This window comes from Felis catus, chromosome X (genome assembly GCF_018350175.1).
Source record: "Felis catus isolate Fca126 chromosome X, F.catus_Fca126_mat1.0, whole genome shotgun sequence".
Classification (NCBI taxonomy): Eukaryota; Metazoa; Chordata; class Mammalia; order Carnivora; family Felidae; genus Felis; species Felis catus.
The window spans coordinates 110304390-110323767 of record NC_058386.1 but is presented as its reverse complement, the minus strand read 5'-3'; the positions used below and the strand labels follow the sequence as shown (position 1 = coordinate 110323767).

General features: G+C 41.5%; 1 pseudogene; it reads right to left on the bottom strand.

Annotated features, from left to right (window-relative positions):
* Positions 1-15629: 15629 nt before the first annotated feature.
* LOC102899602 lies at positions 15630-15900 on the bottom strand (annotated as a pseudogene).
* Between the last annotated feature and the right edge of the window lie 3478 nt (positions 15901-19378).

Below are 19378 nucleotides of genomic sequence, written 5' to 3'. Positions count from 1 at the left end.
AAGGCCTGACACATAGCAAACCCTATGTAAATGTTTCCTGTTAGTATTACAATTATCTTGTCCTATAAATTCATTAACCTCCTAAAATATAAACATGCGGAGGGTGATAACTCGGGGTGTGCTCCGAGAAGTGGAATCTGAAGTCTCGAGACTCAAAATTCCAAATCTTTATTTCAAATGGACTTCCACACTGCCATTAGGCAACCCCATTCCACTCTCATATCCCGGAAAGAATGCCAAAGGGTTGGGGCGCCTGGGTGGCGCAGTCGGTTGGGCGTCGACTTCAGCTCCGGTCACGATCTCGCGGTCCGTGAGTTCGAGCCCCGCATCGGGCTCTGGGTTGATGGCTCAGAGCCTGGAGCCTGTTTCCGATTCTGTGTCTCCCTCTCTCTCTGACCCTCCCCCGTTCGTGCTCTGTCTCTCTCTGTCTCAAAAATAAATAAACGTTAAAAAAAAAAATTTTAAGAATGCACAAAGGGTTACTTTGGTCTTTCTGTAATTCTATTTTTAAATATGGTAGGTCGCTCCTACTCAAAGTATCAAATGGCAGACAATCAACAACAGAGAGGACAGAGAGTTCTGTTACTTGAAGATACTGCAGACTTGTAGATAGGTTTTCAAATATGGAAGTCAGAAAACAGGGTACTATCCTCTGGAAACTTTATCAATACCGAGGCAATGAGGCACGTGATGATAATAGAATCACATAGTCGTACAATAGAGCTCAGCTTTTTTGTTTCATCGAGTAGGAGATGGAGACCCAGAGAAATCATGTGATGTACCCTTTGATCACATAGCAAAATAAGCTTCTTTTCATTTCCCCGATGAATGAGCCTTGTTTGAAGAACCTCAAACCTGGGATATTTGCCCCAAGGCAATGAAAAAATACACACTTATGGGTACATGTTGTATGCCGATAAATATTTAAACTATTCACGCAGATAACAATAGCTAACTTTTCTTACACCCCATCACCTATATATCAAAAGATTCTTTTGGCTCTAGCTTCATAATGGATCCAGAATCTGGTGGTTTCTTACCATCTCCGCCATTACCACCCTGATCCTGGTCTCCGTCATCTCCCGACCGAACCAGTGCATTCACCTCCTAACTGCTTCTACCTTTGTCCACTGTACTAGCTTCCTAGGGCTGCTGTATCAAAGTATCACAAACTGGGGCGGCGGGGGGGAGGCTTAAAACAACAGACACTTATTCTCTCACCGTTCAGGAGGCTAGAAGTCTGAAATCAAGGTGCTGGCAGGGATGATTCCATCTGGAGACCCTGAGAGACCATCATCTGTCTCTCCTAACTTCCGACTGTTGCAAGCAATCAGTGGCCTTTCCTGGCTTATACACACATCACTCCAATCTCGGCCTCTGTCTTCACATGGTGCTCTCCCTATGTGTCTGTGTTATCTCCACAAAGCTGGCAAACGTGTGTGTGTGTGTCTGTGTGCCCAAATTCCCCTCCTCTAATAAGAACATCAGATGTTGGATTAGGGCCCACTTTAATCCAATATGACCTCACCTTAATTTGATTACGTCCACGGAGACCCTAGTTCTAATAAAGGCACATTCATAGGGACTGAAGGGTAAGAACTCGAGCTTATCTTGTTTTTGGAGGGGGGACACAGTGCAACCCACAACGCACACCAACCATTGATTCTCAACACACATCCAGACAGACCATTATAAACTATTGAGTCAGGAGGCACTTGAGTGGCTCAGTCAGTTGAGCGTCTGACTTCAGCTCAGGTCATGATCTTGCTGTCTGTGTGTTCAAGCCCCACACGGGGCGCGCTGCTGTCAGCACAAAGCCCGCTTCGGATCCTCTGTTCCCCTCTCTCTGCCCCTCCCCCACTTGTGCTTTCTCAAAAAGAAAACATTTAAAAAATAAACAATTAAGTCGGATCATGTTACCACTCTACTCAGAAGCCTACAAAGGGTCTCAATTTGACCTGCAGTAAAAATTAAAATCCTTATGATAGCTATAAGGCCCTATAGGATTTGCATTGCTAATGCTACTTTCTCTCTTCCTTTTTTTTTTTTAAATTTTAATGTTTATTTATTTTTGAGAGAGACAGACAGACAGACAGAGGGTGAGCAGGGAAGGGGCAGATAGAGAGGGAGACACAGAATCCGAAGCAGGCTCCAGGCTCTGAGCTGTCAGCACAGAGCCCAACGCGGGACTCAAACTCATGGACCGCGAGATCATGACCTGAGTTGAAACCAGACGCCTAACCGACTGAGCCACCCAGGCGCCCCTCCCTCTTCCTTTTCTTACATTTATCCCAACTCCCATTTATTCATGTAATGATCACTGTGCACTTCAATGTGCCTGAAATTGGGCTAAGTGCGAGATAGCCAAATGTGATCAACGCAGTGATGGAAGTACTTACAAAATTAGCATGGGCTCAGATGAAGAAGTGGTCAATCAGATGCGAAAGGGGTTCGAGTCAAGGAAGTCTTAACCTCCTTGGAAGTTGAACCATCTGAGTTGGATCTTGAAAGATGAATAATAGTTCCCCAGGCAGACAGGAGAGATAAAAGCAGAGGGAACAGCATGTGCAAAGGCACAGAAGCATGAAACAACGTGACAGTTTGGAAAATCCAAAAGAATTCACATTTCCTGGAGTTTAAAATGCAGGGCAGTGGATGGGAGGAGCCAGAGAGAAAGAGCCCACAGAAAAAGGTAATACTTGTCAGTGAAAATTATTTTGGTTGAACAAATTAAAATATTTGAAGATCCAAATAGATGCATTCATACAGTTGATTTACCTTACGAAATCATTCCATTTGGCTCAGAAAATATTTACTGATTTGTCTGCAACATTTCAGGTAGTGTGCTAAGTACTGGGTACCCCAAAATTAGTAAGATCAATGAACCCCAAGCACAAGAAACATGAGAAAAACTACACCAAGGTATATGATAATCACATTGTTTAAAACCAGTGATGGAGAAAATCTTAAAAACAGCCAGAAGAGAAAAAAGACACATTACATACAGATGAGAGGAGATTTCTCATCAGAAAAAAGGCATGCCAGCTGACAGTGGAACATCTTTAAAGTAGTGAAAGAAAAAGAAGTCAGCTTAGACTTCTTCGCCCGGTAAATAGATCTTTCAAAGCAAAGGCAAAATAAAGACTTTTTCAGATATACAAAAGCTAAAAGAATTCAGCCCCAGAAGATCTGAACGCCAAGAAATGTTAAAGGAAGTCCTTCAGGCCTCATATAGGATGAAAATCTGGATCTTTAGAGGGACACCTGGCTGGCTCAGTTGGAAGGACATGTGATTCTTGTGCTCAGGGTTGTAAATTCAAGCCCAACGTTGGGTGTAGAGATTACTCAAAAATAAAATCTTTTAAAAGATCTGGCACCTAGGGGTGCCTAGGTGGCTCAGTCAGTTAAGCATCTGAATTCAGCTCAGGTCATGATCTCCTGGTTCCTGAGTTTGAGCCCCGTGATGGGCTCTCTGCTGTCAGCACAGAGCCCGCTTCGGATCCTCTGTCTCCTTCCCCCCCACCCCCCACCATGCCCCCGCTGGCTGTCTCTCTCTCAAAAATAAACATTAAAAAATAATAAAATTAAATTAAAACAAATAAAATAAATTTAAAAACCTGGTTCTACATGAAGGAACGCAGAACACTGGAAATAGTATGTGTATTGGTATGAAGACTTCTCTCTTACTCAAAAATGATTTTAAAAATCATCAATATTTTGTGGGTTTGTAGCATATGTAAAAGAAATATATGACAAAAATGGCACAAAGTTTGGGAGGGAATAAATGGAAGTATAGTATTGCATGGTTCTTATACTATATGTGAGTGTTATTTATCACTTGAAGGTAGAATCTAATAAGCAAAGTACGTATACAAATAGTTTTCCCTTTGCTTCATTCCAATATACACAAATTTCAGTTACCACAGTCTAGTTAAATAACATCAGTCTCTCAATTTTAGTCACCACAGTGTATTACCTGTGAGGAAGTGGATAAAGTACAGACTTTGCCACTAGCTCTTTGGGCCACAAAAAAACATGTAAATGACAGATGTGTTTCACGATCCTTAACCAATCACATCACTTCATTCAAAGTTTGCTGGCAATTGATCACTCCACGGTTGTTACTCAGTTCATCCACAAACAGCAAAGTGTGTGGTTGTGTTGACTCCTCGAATCCCAGTGATAAATCCAGTGACATTTTATACAAAAAAAAAAATGATAAGAAAAAGAATTGGCCAACAATTCTTCTGCATGTGGACATCCAGTTGTCCCTGCACCATCTACTAGATCCTGTGTTATACAACTTGATTTAAAACTTTTTTTGATCTCCCTGTTTGTGTGATCGAGCCCCGTGTCGGGTTTCTCACTGTCAGGGCAGAGCCTGCTTGGGATTTTCCCTCTCTCTCTCTCTCTCTCTCCTCTCTCTCTCTCTCTCAAAATAAATAAATAAACATTTTAAAAATTTATCAAATAGTAAAATCCACCTAGGAAATAATTTTGTGCCTTTTCCATACATTCTATTTCTTTGTCTTTCTGTGCTGATTTCCAAATAATTTTTCTTTCTTTCTTTCTTTCTTTCTTTCTTTCTTTCTTTCTTTCTTTCTTTCTTTCTTTCTTTCTTTCTCTCTTTCTTCCTTTCCTGAGAGAGAGTGACACACACACAAGCAGGGAAGGGGCAGATGGAGAAAGAGAGAGAGAATCCCAAGCAGGCTCCACACCCAGCACAGAGCCCGACACAGGGCTCAATCTCACAACCATGAGATCGTGACCTGAGCCGAAATCAAGAATTGGATACCTAACTGACTGAGCCACCAAGGTACCCAGAATAATTTCTTTTTTAAATTGAGGTATTATTGACATGTAACATGATATTAGTTTCAGATGTACAACATAATGCTTTTTGATATTTGTGTATATTGTGAAATGATCGCCACAATAAGTCTAGTTAACATCTGTCGTTACCACACAATTACAAATTTTTTTTCTTGTGATGTGTTTTCACTCATATGTGGATCTTGAGAAACTTAACGGAAGACCATGGGGGAGGGGGAGGGGGGGAGAAAGTTACAGAGAGGGAGGGAGGCAAACCATAAGAGACTCTTAAGGACTGAGAACAAACTGAGGGTTGATGGGGGGGTGGGGGAGAGGGGAAAGTGGGTGATGGGCATTGAGGAGGGCACGTGTTGGGAGGAGCACTGGATGTTGTATGGAAACGAATGTGACAATAAATTGTATTTAAAAAAAAAAGAACTTTCCATTTTCTTATGAATTTCTTTGGAAATGTCTTTCGATTCACTAATTGTCTAATTAATTGGGCTTACTCTGCTGTTAATCTCTTCCATTGATTGAGTTCTTAATTTCGATCATGATTTTTTTTTAACCTCTAGAAGTGTGATGAAATAAGTTTTCAAATATTCCTTAGAAATCCTTGTTCGCTGCACACGTTATTTATTTATTTAAACATAATAAACGTAGTTCTTATATTCTGTGTCTAATAACCCCAGTTCTCACTGGTGGTAATTCCGTTCTCTGGCTCTTAACTTTTTTGTGAGTTGCTCACTTTCCTTATAAAATCAGCTGAATAAATTTTTCAGATCTAGGACAAAGGTGAATTTCTTCAGCCAAGGATCTATGTCTGCTTTTGCTAAGAAACATTAGCAGGCCGGGATCACTTTAAATCTATGACTAGAGATTTCTTGAGTCACCCAGGCCGTGTGAATTGGGGCCGCATGATGACAGCTTCTGGGCCAATCTTTTTCCTCTGTGTCCTGCTTGGCACCACCTAGGAAATACTCCTTTGTAGTCCCCTGGGGGAGTGCGAGAGCAAGCTAAGGTCTCCTTCATGAGGGTTTCTTCCTTTTGGACATGAATTTCATGGGAAAAGAACTTCTATTAGACTTTCCACCTTTAACGGGGCCCAGAGCTTGGGTCTTTTACCCCTGTGTTTTGGGTGGCTTTTGCAAAGCTGAAATCCTCAAACTCCCCCAAATGCCACAATTGTATTTAGGACAAAGCCGATTTCGTTGCTTCGCTTCACTGTGTTCTCACAGTCGCTGAGGTTTTATCCTGGTAATTCCTTACCTTGCAGATCTTTGAGACTTTTAAGTAGATGTTTTCTCATCTATTAACCAGTCCTTTTTGTTGTCTTCGGCATTGAAAGCCTATACTCCCTCGTTGGCCCACTTCGACAGAGCTTCTGGATCCACTAAAACTCCTTTCACAGAGGTCAGAAAAGATCACTGAGCTGCCATATCAATTTGACATACCTTTCATTCCTATCTAATTCAACCTCTCCACAGTTTCTGACACACCTGATTATTCCTTCCCTCTTGGAACTGGCTTCTGGCTTTCACAACACCTCACTTCCCGACACGCCTCCCGAAGGACCATTCCTCGGGGCTCCGATCTGGGCCTTCTCATGTCTAGATTTCCTCTGCCACCATTCTGCCTTGAGCCACTACCATCCACCTCTTCAATTGCTGCGGTAGCCCCGTCACTGGATGGCCTCTGCTCATTCTTCTCTTCAACCAATCCATTGTCACTAGAGCAACCAGAGTGATCGTTTAAAAATGAAACTCTGGGGACACCTGGGGGGCTCAGTCGGTTAAGCCTCTGACTCGTGATTTCAGCTCTGGTCATGATCTCACGGTTCATGGGTTCGAGCCCTGCATCAGGCTCCGAGCTGCCACTGAGTGGCCTGCTTGAGATTCTCTCTTTCTGCTTTGCTCACTCTCTCTCTCTGTCTCTCTCTCAAAACATAATACAATACAAGAGAAAGAAATAAAGAAAATCTTTTAAAAAATGAAAACCGCATCATGTCATTTTGCTCAAGTCGAACCCTACAAAATACTGCATTGGAACTTCAGATAAATTCCAAACTGTTTGACATAACCCACAAAACCTTGTATGATCTAACTCCTGCCTATATATCCATAATTATCCCTTTATATAATACTGAAGACAAACTGACTTTTTCCAGTTCTTCAAATATGTCACACTTTTTTTCCATCTCAGACCCCCCCCTTTTTTTTTTTTGCAATTTTTTTAAAGTAGGCTCCATGCCCAACATGGGGCTTGAACTCACAGCCCTGAGACTGAGGTGCATGGTCTACCATCGAGCCAGCCAGATGCCTCCCCACTCCCCCTGCTGCCTCAGGTCCTTGACCCTTGCTGTTCCCTCCTCTGCAATATTGTTCCGTGCTTTTTGCATGGCTCACTCCTATTCATAATTCACATCTCACTTTAACTCTTCCTTCTCAAAGACTTTCCTTGACCATCTAATCCAAAGGCATCTTGTTCTTTTCCTTTAGAAAATTTATCATAATTTGTGATTAAATATTTATTGTCACTTTATTTATTTGAGGTCTATTCCCTCAATTATCTTTCAATGTCAGGAAGGTAAGGGTGCCCAGTTGGCTCAGTCCATAGAGCATACAACTCTTCATCTCAGGGTCTTGAGTTTAAGCACCATGTTGGGAGTAGAGCTTACTTCTAAAAACTGTCAGGAAGGTAGAGACCCTATTTGGTATCTTCCCACTCTATGCCCAGGACTTAGCACTGTTTTGGACACATAACAGGCGTTCAAGAAGCAGACCTACATGAAAAGCACAATTATGGGGTCGCCTGGGTGGCTCAATCGGTTAAGCCACCGACTCTTGGTTTCGTCTCAGGTCATGATCTCACGGTTCGTGGGTTCAAACCCCATGTCAGGCTTTGCTCTGGGAGTGTGGAGCCTGCTAAGGATTCTCTCTCTCTCCCTCTCTCTGCCCCTCCCCCATTCCCTCTCTCTCTCTCTCAAAATAAATAAATAAACTTTACAAAAATTTAAAAAAAGAAAAGCACAATTATAATGAGAAATTCCATGTTGCTCACAGAATTAGAACCAAGAGGTATGAGTTACATGACAATAATCTTCATAGAGATCAGGCTAGAATAAAACACATCTGTGAATGGATCTATAATGCTTAAAGCCATATAGCCTACATTACTTTCCCCTTTCCTCAACAACTGAACCCACGGCTTTTCATTGTTATCTACACTTTCGTTAAAGCAAATAAATAATCATCTACAAATAGTGTATTTCTCATATTGGCTCGGAATTTCATTATTTGGAACTCTGAAAACATTCTCCTACAGATCCAACATTATACACACTGGATAGGTTCCTTTGTTTAGTACATAATGTTTAACGCATAACTCATTTATGCATTTAAAAATGTGGGCGGAACTAGAGTGTATTATGCTAAGTGAAAGAAGTCAGTCAGAGAAAGACAGATACCATATGATTTCACTCATATGTGGAATTTGAGAAACACAACAGATGAACACAGGGGAAGGGAAGGAAAAATAAGATAAAAACAGAGAGGGAGGCAAACCATAAGAGAATTTTAAATACAGAGAACAAACTGAGGGTTGCTGGAGCGGAGGTAGATGGGGGGATGGGTTAAATGGGTGATGGGCATGAAGGAGGGCACTTTTTGAGATGAGAACTGGGTGTCATATGTAAGGGATGAATCACTGGGTTCTCCTGAAGCCAAGACTACACTGTATGTTAGTTAACTTGAATTTAAATTAAAAAAATAAAAAAGATAGTTCTAGGGGTGCCTGAGTGGCTCAGTCAGTTAGGCATCCAACTCTTGATTTCAACTCAGGTCATGATCTCACGGTTCCTGAGTTCCAGCCCTGCATAGGGCTCTGTGCTAACCACACAGAGCCTTCTTGGGATTCTCTCCCTCTCTCTGCCCCTCTCCTGCTCATGCTCTCTCTCTATCTCAAAATAAATAAGTACATTTTAAAAAATTATTTTAAAAAGATAGTTCTTAAAAAATATATTAATTGAGCATTGGAGTGCCTGGCTGGCTCAGTTGGTGGAGCATGGGACTCTTGATCTCAGAACTGTGAGTCTGAGCCCCATGTTGGGTGTAGAAATTACTTAAAATAACTTAAAATATTTTTAAAATTTTTTAATGTTTATTTTTGAGAGAGAAAGAGAGAGAGAGAGAGAGAGAGAGAGAGAGCCAGCAGGGGAGGGGCAGAGAGAGAAGGAGACCCAGAATCCGAAGCAGGCTCCAGGCTCTGAGCTGTCAGCACCGAGCCCGATGTGGGGCTTGAACCCACGAACTGCGAGATCGTGACCTGAGTGGAAACTGGACACTCAACCGACTGAGCCACCCGAGTGCCCCTAACATAAAATAAAATGTTAAAAAAATACATTGAGCACTCAGGGCACCTGGGTGGTTCAGTGGGTTAGGCATCCCACTTCGGTTTGTCATGATCTCACTGTTCATGGGTTTGAGCCCCATGTCCGGCTCTGTGCTGACAGCTCAGAGCCTGGAGCTGCTTCGGATTCTGTGTCCCCCCCTCTCTCTCTGCCCCATCCGCACTCATGCTCTGTCTCTCTCTCTCTCTCTCAAAAATAAATAAATTAAAAAAAATTTTTTTACTCTCAAAAATAACATTAAAAAATTTTTTTAATTAAAAAAAATTAATTGAGCTCTAATTTGTGCCAGGAAATGTTCTAGCCCTGATGATAATAATAATAAATAATAAATAATAATGAAATAGACAAAACACCCTGTCCTCAGGGTATCTTCTATCTTGTATCCATATGATAAGACAGAAAAGAAAGAAGTAAAGTATCCGGAATGGTAGATGGTGATATAGGCTCCCTTGAATGAAGGACCAAGAGAGGGGATGGGGGAGGGCCGACTTAGCTTATCGTTAGTGGAATCTGTATCCTACTATGTTAAAAAAAAGGATTTGAGGGGCGCCTGGGTGGCGCAGTCGGTTAAGCGTCCGACTTCAGCCAGGTCACGATCTCGCGGTCCGTGAGTTCGAGCCCCGCGTCGGGCTCTGGGCTGATGGCTCGGAGCCTGGAGCCTGTTTCCGATCCTGTGTCTCCCTCTCTCTCTGCCCCTCCCCCGTTCATGCTCTGTCTCTCTCTGTCCCAAAAATAAATAAACGTTGAAAAAAAAAATTAAAAAAAAAAAAAGAATTTGAGGTAGAAATTATTTATAGAACCTAATGATCATAAATGAAATAATACCAGAAAAGACTGTCAACTGAGAAAGTGTATAAAAACATACTTCCTTCTCTACAGCAGTAGGACAGGCAGAGAACGACTTAGACTTTTAAGTCACTGACAAGCTCTCGCAGCCTGGGACGGGGTCGCCAAAAAGGCTGTGGCTGGAAAGGGTAAGAGGCCCAAAGCAGTGATGGAAATTCCAGGAAGGAAGAAGGAAGGCGTCAAGAAGGAAGGCACACTTCTTGCTGATGGTATGAACTGCCGTGGACGAGGAGTCCCACTATTCAGTTGCTACTTGGCTGTCATTTGTTCCCCTACGATTATGACTGTTCCTGACCACGATGTGTTTCTTATCTGGCATAGTACAGTTGTATAACTTTTCCCTTGTTATTCTATCCCCCCAAACAAATAATTTGAGGAGCTTTTCTAGTAAACTGAATTGTCAGTAACGTAAGGAAGTGGCAAAAAAGATCCCTTCAGTTCCCTACCTGTACCATCAAAATTTATATTAAAAGCCAGCTACTCTGGCTCCCTCTCTCTTTGCCCTCCCCTGCTCTCATGAGCACTCCCACTCGCTCTCTGTCAAAAATAAATAAACATCATTTGTTTGTTTGTTTATTTATTGATTGATTTTTGACAGAGAGAGAGTGGAGTGGGGAAGGGGAAGAGAGGGAGGGGGAACAGAGGATCCAAAGCGAACTCCGTGCTGACAGCAGCAAGCCCCGACGTGGGAGTCAAACCCCCAAACCGTGAGATCGTGACCTGAGCTGAAGTCGGACGCTCAATCGACTGAGCCACCCAGGCGCCCCTTTTTCTGTGTGATTTTTAAAAGATTTTCTAGGGGCGCCTGGGTGGCTCAGTCGGTTGAGCGTCCGACTTCAGCTCAGGTCACGATCTCACGGCTCGTGAGTTCGAGCCCCGCTTCAGGCTCTGTGCTGACAGCTCGGAGCGTGCAGCCTGCTTCATATTCTGGGTCTCCCTCTCACTCTGTCTGCCCTCTCCTGCTCACGCTGTCTCTCCCTGTCTCTCAAAAATAAATAAAATAAACATTAAAAAAAATTTAAAAAATAAACATTAAAAAAAATTAAAAAAAAAAAAAGATTTTCTACATACGAGATAAATCCATAATGTAAAATTTCCCCCAAAGAAAAGCCTCAGGCCCAGATGGTTTCATGAAAGAATTCTACCCAATGTTTAAAGATTTAACTCCAATTTTGCACAATCCCATGCAGAAAATAGAAGGGGAGGGAGCGCTTCCCAATTCATTTTGTGAAGCTAGTATTCCCTCTGATACCACTCCATGGATACCTCAGTGGGGAAGGGAGAGAGAGCCGAAGCTTGCCACGGGCCTGCAGAGATGAGAGTCGTGGCTCCTGGGGCGCCTGGGTGACTCAGTGAGTTAAGCATCTGGCTCTTGATTTTGGTTCAGGTCATGATCTCACGGTTGGTGAGATGGAGCCCCTCACTGGGCTCTGCAATGACAGTACAGAGCCTGCTTGGGATTCTCTCTCTCCCTCTGCCCCTCTCCCCCCCGCAAAAATAAATAAATACACTTTTTTTTTTTTTTTTTTTTAATCCTGGCTCCCGATTTGGCTTTCTCTGACACCACCCTGAGCCGGGGGGAGGGGGGTGGTGGCATGCAGCCGTATGTTGCTACTGCCTTCCTGGTGTCGAATTCTAAGCTATCCACTCAGCATTTGCTGTGGTTGGGGGCGGGACCACAGTTTTTCCTGTGATGTTTGGCTGGAGTAGAGCATCAACACAAAATGTTCTCTGTCTTGCTAGGTCGCCCCTCTCCTGGTTTTGTTTTATTTTGTTTTGTTTTGTTTTGCTTTGTTTTTGGCTAAAGAGGGCACATGTTTATTGGGGCTCTTTGAGGCTGTTCCTGTTAGCATTTCTGGGTTGCCAACTTCTTCATCTCCATGTCTGAGATATATGAGGCAAAATAATACCCAGGGAACTCAGCGCCACATTGCTCCTCGGGTCCTGAGATCCCTCGCCCGTATGATATGTCTGCTTCTATTCAGCCGTCAGCGTCTTCTCATGTTTGTTTTATACATAAGGTACAGGATTTTCATTTGTACCTAGAGGGAGAAATAGGGAAAAATATGCCTACACCATATTCCTGGAAGAGGAAGTCTTCTTGATAAATTTGTTTTAAACAAAGGAACTTTAATTCTCAAAGTTTCTTATATTTTTATAGTTTTATATAATTTTATATATTATAGTGTGCTAAATAAATATTCAGATCACTCTATTTTTTTAAATTTCTTTATGCACTTATAAACAACAGTTAAAGGAATTTTAATATCTTGGTAAAAAATGTTAAGGGGCGCCTGGGTGGCGCAGTCGGTTAAGCGTCCGACTTCAGCCAGGTCACGATCTCGCGGTCCGTGAGTTCGAGCCCCGCGTCAGGCTCTGGGCTGATGGCTCGGAGCCTGGAGCCTGTTTCTGATTCTGTGTCTCCCTCTCTCTCTGCCCCTCCCCCGTTCATGCTCTGTCTCTCTCTGTCCCAAAAATAAATAAAAACGTTGAGAAAAAAAAAATTAAAAAAAAAATGTTAAGAGCACAGAACATCGTTACTTTGTCGTGAATTATTAAGATCTCTTTGCACAGTTCAGCTCCCATGGTCATTTTTACAGTGCAACACTACTATGCAAAGAGAGAACTTCCTGCTATACACCCTACAAAGCAAGCATTAAAAGAATTAACTACAAAGAGTTATAATTAATAAGTTAACAAGGGAGATGAGACGTAATAATTTAAAATACTCGGTTAACCCAAAGGAATGCAGAAGCAGGAACAAAGAAGATATGGGACAAATAGATGACAAATAGTGAAAAGGTAGACTTAAACTCAGACCTATCAATGACCATATTAAATAGAGATGGTTAATACACCCTGATTAAGAGGCAGCGATTTTCAGGGTACCTGGCCGGCTCAGTCTGTGGAGCATGGGACTCTTGATCTTAGGGTTGTGAGTTCAAGTCCCACACTGGGAGCAGAGATTACTTGAGAATAGAATGTTAACATAAAACCGGCAGTGATTGTCATACTGGATAACAAAACAAGATTAGTTAATGCCACTTTCAAGAAACTTTTGGGGCACCTGGTGGCTCATTCAGGTGAGCATTCTACTTTTGATTTTGGCTCAGGTCGTGATCCCAGCCAAGGTCATGGGATTGAGCCCTGAGTTGGGCTCTGTACTAAGCATGGAGCCTGCATAAGATTCTCGCTCTGCCCCCTCGCCTCCTTGTGCTCTCTCTCTCTCTAAAAAGAAAAAAAGAAAGAAACTTTAAATATAAAGATGAATAGGTTAAAACTAAATGAGCAGATAAAGATACTGTGATAATAATAATAAAAAGAAAGCCGAAATGGTTCTATTAATATCAGGCAAAGTAGATTTCAGAATAAAACTATTGTCAAGGATAAAGATGATCATTTTATAATGATAAAGGGGTCAATTCTTCAAGATAACATAAAGCCTAAATATTTATATGCCTAATAACAGAGTTTCAAATTACATGAAGCAAAACTGAACTGCGAAAAGAAATAGACAAACCCAGAATTATAGTTGGAGACTTCAACACCCTTCCTCAATAAATAAGACGAGTGGACAGAAAATCATTAAGGCTATAGAAGACCTGAACGACATTATCAGCTAATTTGCCCTAATTGATAGTTATAGAACACTCCACCACTAGCAGCAGAATAGATATTCTTTTTTTAAGTACACACATTGACCAAGATAGAACATATTCTGGGCCATAAAATAGGTCTCAATGCATTTAAAGGGATTGAAAGTATGTTCTCTGATCACAGTGGAACTAAATTAGAAATCAATAGCAGAAAGACATCTGGGAAATTCTCAAATATTTAGAAACTAAATAACACACTTTTAAGTGACACGGGGGTCAAAATAGATTCAAAAGGATTTTAAAAATATTTTGAACTGGGGGCACCTTGATCTCAGGGTGGTGGGTTTGAGCCCCACATTGGCTGCAAAGATTACTTAAAAAAATAAATAAACCTAAAAAAAGTATTCTGAACTGGATCGAAATGAAAACACGACACATCAAAATGTATGATGGGCAGCTAAAGCAGTGCTTAGAGGAAAATTTAGAGCAATAAATGTCTATGTTAGAAAAGAAGCTAGTTCAAAGGGCTTGAATCAATTACTTCAACTTCCGACTTAAAAACCTAGAAAAAGAAGATCAAATAAAACTCCAAGAAAGCAACCTCCCCCCCCCCCCCAAATAATAAAGATTAAAGTAGAAATCAGTAAAATAGAAAAATATGAAAATAGAGAAAATCATGGGCACCTGGATGGCTCAGTCAGTACAGCTTGTGACTCTTGATGTTATGGTCATGAGTTCGAACCCTACCCTGGGTGTAAAGGTTACTTAAATAAATAAACTTTAAAAAATAAAAATAAAGAAAATCAATGAAATGAAAATTTAGCTCTCTGGGAAGTTAAATAATACTGATAAACCTCTAGCCAGATGGATCGCAAAAAAAGAGAGAAGGAAGTGCCTGCCTGGCTCAGTCTGTAGTGTATACAACTCTTGATCTTGGGGTTGTGAGTTTAAGCCCCACTTTGGGTGTAGAGATTACTTAAAAATAAGTAAATCAAATAAATAAATAAATATTTAAAAAAGAGAGAGAAGACACAAATTACTAACATGAAAGGAGATGACATCACTATAGGCTCTACAGATATTTAAAAGACAGAATGTTATGAACAACTTATGTCTATAAATATAATGACTTAGGGGGTGCCTGGCTGGCTCAGTTGGGGGAACTTGTAACTCTTGATCTCAGGGTTGTGAGTTTGAGTCTCAGGTTGGGCGTTGAGATTATTTAAGTTAAAAAACTCATGAGATGATCATAATAATGGCCAGAAAAGAAACAGAAATAATAAAATGCTTCTCTTAAAAAAAATTCACTAACTTAGATAAAGTGGACTTCTTTCAAAGAAGCCACCTACTAAAACTCACTCAAGAAGAAGTATATAAGTTGAATAGCTCTCTATTAAAGAAATTAAACTTACTAAAAAGCTTCCCACAAAGAAAATTCCAAGCTCAGATGACATTCCAGGTAAATTCTACCTGCCATCTAGAAAAGAAGTATTAATTCTACACAAACGCCTTTAGAAAATGAAGAAGCTGGAATACCTCCAAATTCATTCTATGAAGCCAGTATTAATCTGATACCAAAACTATACTAAGGAATCACAAGAAATGAAAACTACAGACCACAATCCCTCATGAACACAGATACAAAAGTTCTTAATAAGATATTAGTATATCAAATTAAGCCAACTATTTAAAGGACAATGCACCAAGGTTGGGAACACTCGAAAACCAATCAATGCAGGGGGCACCTGGCTGGCTCAGTCGGAGGAGGGTGCGACTCTTGATCTTGGGGTCGTGAGTTCAAGCACCACATTGGGTGTGGAGATTACTTAAATAAATAAATATTTTACAAAAGAAAATCAATCGATGTAACTCAGCAACAACATCCATTTCTTTTCAAACAAGGGTCTCACATGTTTATTTCTGAACCCACCTACTGATACAGAAGCATAGTAACAAAGAAACATTATTTCCCCAATAAAACGTGTCTGTTGTTCAGGTAGTAGGGGTGTTTACAGAGGGAGAGGAGAGGAACACGTGACCTTCAGGCAGCATAAAAACGTGTGCCATCTCATGTGCGACCCCTTATAGACCCAGTTTGGTTCTTCTCCAATGCCTCCTCTTGGAGTTGTACTTGATTTTATTACCAGTTTTCATCCCAGTCTACTGGGGAATGGAACGATTCTGCTTTTGTTTCTTGGCTGGGAATTGCTTGATCCTGAAAGTCTTGTGAGAAGACATGGTGAGGAACAGTCAACCACACACACTACGATGGCAGAGAAAAGGCTCTTTTTTTAATAACAATTTTTTAAACTATTTTTAATTTTTTTATTTTTTTATTTTTTATTTTTGAGAGAAAGAGAGAGAGAGAGAACGAGCATGAGCAGGGAAGGCGCAGAGAGAGAGGGAGACACAGAATTCAAAGCAGGCTTCAGACTCTGAGCTGTCAGCACAGAGCCCAATGCGGGGCTTGAACTCATGAACCGCAAGATCAAGGCCTGAGCCCAAGTAGGATGCTTAACCGACTGGGCCACCTGGTCGCCCCTAAAACTACTTTTTTAAGTTTATTTATTTTAGAGAGAGAGAGAGAGAGGGAGGGAGACTATGAGCAGGGGAGGGGCAGAGAGAGAGAGAATCCCAAGCAGGCTCCTTGCTGTCAGCTTAGAGCCCGAGTGGGGCTGGACCTCACAAACCATGAGGTCATGACCTGAGCAGAAATCAAGAGTCAGATGCTTAACCAACTGAGCCCCTAATAACAATTTTTAAAGGCTTTTTTTTTTAGTAATCTTTACACCCAAAGTGGGGCCTGAACCCACACCCCGGGATCAAAAAGTCATATGCTCCACCAACTGAGCCAGTCAGATGCCCTCCAACATCCATTTCTGATAAAAATTTCCAGAAATCTAATAATAGGAGAAACCTTCCTCCACCTGATAAAGGGCATCTACTAAATCCTACAGCTGATATTGTCAATGGTGAAAGGCTGAATGCTCTCTCTCTAAGATTGGGAACGAGGTAAGGATGCCTGTCCTTTCCATTTATAGTCAATGTATTATTAGAGTTTCTAATGAGCGCAATAAGGCAAGAAAAAGAAAATTTTTCGAGATAGAAAAGAAGGAAGTAAAACTGTTTCTGTTCTCTGAGACATAATCATCTTTATAGAAAACCCCACTAGAAGCTACAAAAAAGTTATTACAACAAATAACTGAGTTTAGCAAAGTTGTGGGACACAAGATCAACATCAAAAAAAAAATTCAATTGTAGGGATGCCTGGCTGGCTCAGTCAATTTACCGAGCATGCAACTCTTGATCTCAGAGCCATGAGTTCGAGCTCCACATTGGGGCTAGAGATTACTTTAAAAAAAATATTTGCAAAAAGAAAGACTCACTTCTACTTAGTTATCAGTTCTCTCCAAATTGATCTACATGTTCAACGCAGTCTTAATCCAAATCTCAGAAGATTTTTTTTTGTGAAAATCAATAAACTGGCTCTAAAATTCATATGGAATTTTGAAAGACTGCGACTAGTGAAAATAACTTCGAAAAAGAGGACAATGTTGGAGGACTAGCATTATTTGATTTCAAGACATGTTATAAAGCTACAGTAATCAAGCGTGTGGTATCAAAGACAAATAGATCAATGTAACAAAATACAGACTCAGAAATGACCCACATATATAGGGGACAACTGATTTTTTACAAAGTGCAAATACAACTCAGTGGGTAAAGGATCGTATTTTCAACAAATGATACTGAAATATTTTTGTTGTTGTTGTTTATTTATTTAGGGACACCCGGGTGGCTCTCTCCGTTGAGCATCTGACTTCAGCTCAGGTCGTGATCTCACGGTTTGTGAGTTCAAGCCCCCCATCAGACTCACTGCTGTCCCCTCCTCTCTCTGCCTCTCCCCACACTTGCAGAGTGAGGGGAGGGGCAGAGAGAGAAGGAGAGAGAGAATCCCAAGCAGGCTCCGTGCCGTCATGACCTGAGCTGAAATCAAGAGTCAGACGCTCAAGCAACAGAGCCACCCAAGCACTCCTTTCTTTCTTTCTTTTAAACATTTTATTTGTAAGTAATCTCTACACCCAACGTGGGACTCAAACTCACAACCCCAAGATCAAGGGTCACATGCTCCACTGACTGAGCCAGCCAGGTGCCCCAGGAGGCATAGGTTTTAAAAGCTTACACAATTAATATATTTTATTTGCAGGGAAAATTTTCAGCATCTTTTTCTATTGTTTCGGATCCTAGGCATGGGTTTTGGTTTTAAGGCAAACAATAGAGTAAGGTAAAAAGTGAAAGGAAAAGTCTTCCTCTGTCATTGTCATACCCTAATCTTGTCTCTAGGCATCGCCTAGAAACATTAGTAGTTTCTTGCAAACTCATCCCCAAATTTTCTACAATATGCAAGCAGAGAGAGAAAGAATTTTTTTGTTTACTTTTGTTCAGACGCCAAGGGCATTACATGGAAGGTAAGGTCCAGTACAAATAGACCTCCTCTATTCTCTTTAACAGCTGCATGCTATTCCTCTGGCTGATGTACCTCCATTATTTCACTACTCAGTCATGGATATGTAAGCTCTTTCTAGCTGTTTGCTATTTCAGTATTGCAATGAATGTCTTTGTTAAAAATTTTATTGATTTATTTTGAAAGAGAGCGATTGGCAATTGGGGAGGGGCAGAGAGGGAGAGAGAGAGAGGGAGAGAATCCCAAGCAGGCTCCACACTGTCTGTGCAGAGCCAGACTCAGGGCTCGATCCCACGAACCATGAGATCACAACCTGAACCGAAATCAAGAGTCGGTCACTTCACCGTCTGAGCCACCCAAGCGCCCCCGTAATGAACGTTCTTAAATAATGTTTTCTCTGCTTGTGGGCACGTATTTGTAGGGAAAAGTTACAAAACTTGGATTGCAAGGTGGTGTGGAGCGATTAAATGCATGGCTGTTGGGCCCAGAGAAGTTTTGGGGATTTACATTCCCACTATTATTGTTTGGAGAGGATCTACCAATTTCCCCACACCCTTGCCAACACGGGAAGGTGAATAATGCTGTCTTAACGTGCATTCTTAAACTGTGAGCGAGGTCGAGCATGTTCTTATGTTTTACTGGATACTCATATTTCTTTAAAGAAGTACATCGCTCAAGGGAGTTGAAAACGAATGGATACATGTGCCACTTTAGGGGAGCACAGCTATTACAGTGAACGAAATGTACTCCCATGTTATTTGCACTTAAGAAAAATAAAACTTTTCTATTGCTGATAGAAGTGTTAAACGTTTAAGGATAAGAACAATAGAAATACAGTTTTCTGGCATTTAAAAAATAGATCAGTGATCTGTAATGTGCCATGGGCAGTAAAACATATGGTGGGAATTAAGATTTTCAGAGGGATAGAAAGGATGGCTTGTTTCTTTCACTGGCTAAAAGGTTACGACCCACATGCACCACGTGACCCGTCAGGACCTACTGACCCACCAATTATCCTGTGGAAAATGAACTCACTAACTCTTCGTAACTTTCGCCCAAATCTGCCCCTCCTGCTGACTTCCCCATCTCTGTTAAAGGCATCACATCTACCCAGCCGGCCAAGCCAGAAATCTGGAGGGGGCGGCACCATTTCCCTCTCTGCCCCACGCAGCTGCTCCCCACATTCACCTCTTTCCCTGGGTCTTTGTGGGGATGAGACGTGGTACCGTGTCCAGAAGCACCCAGCACGAT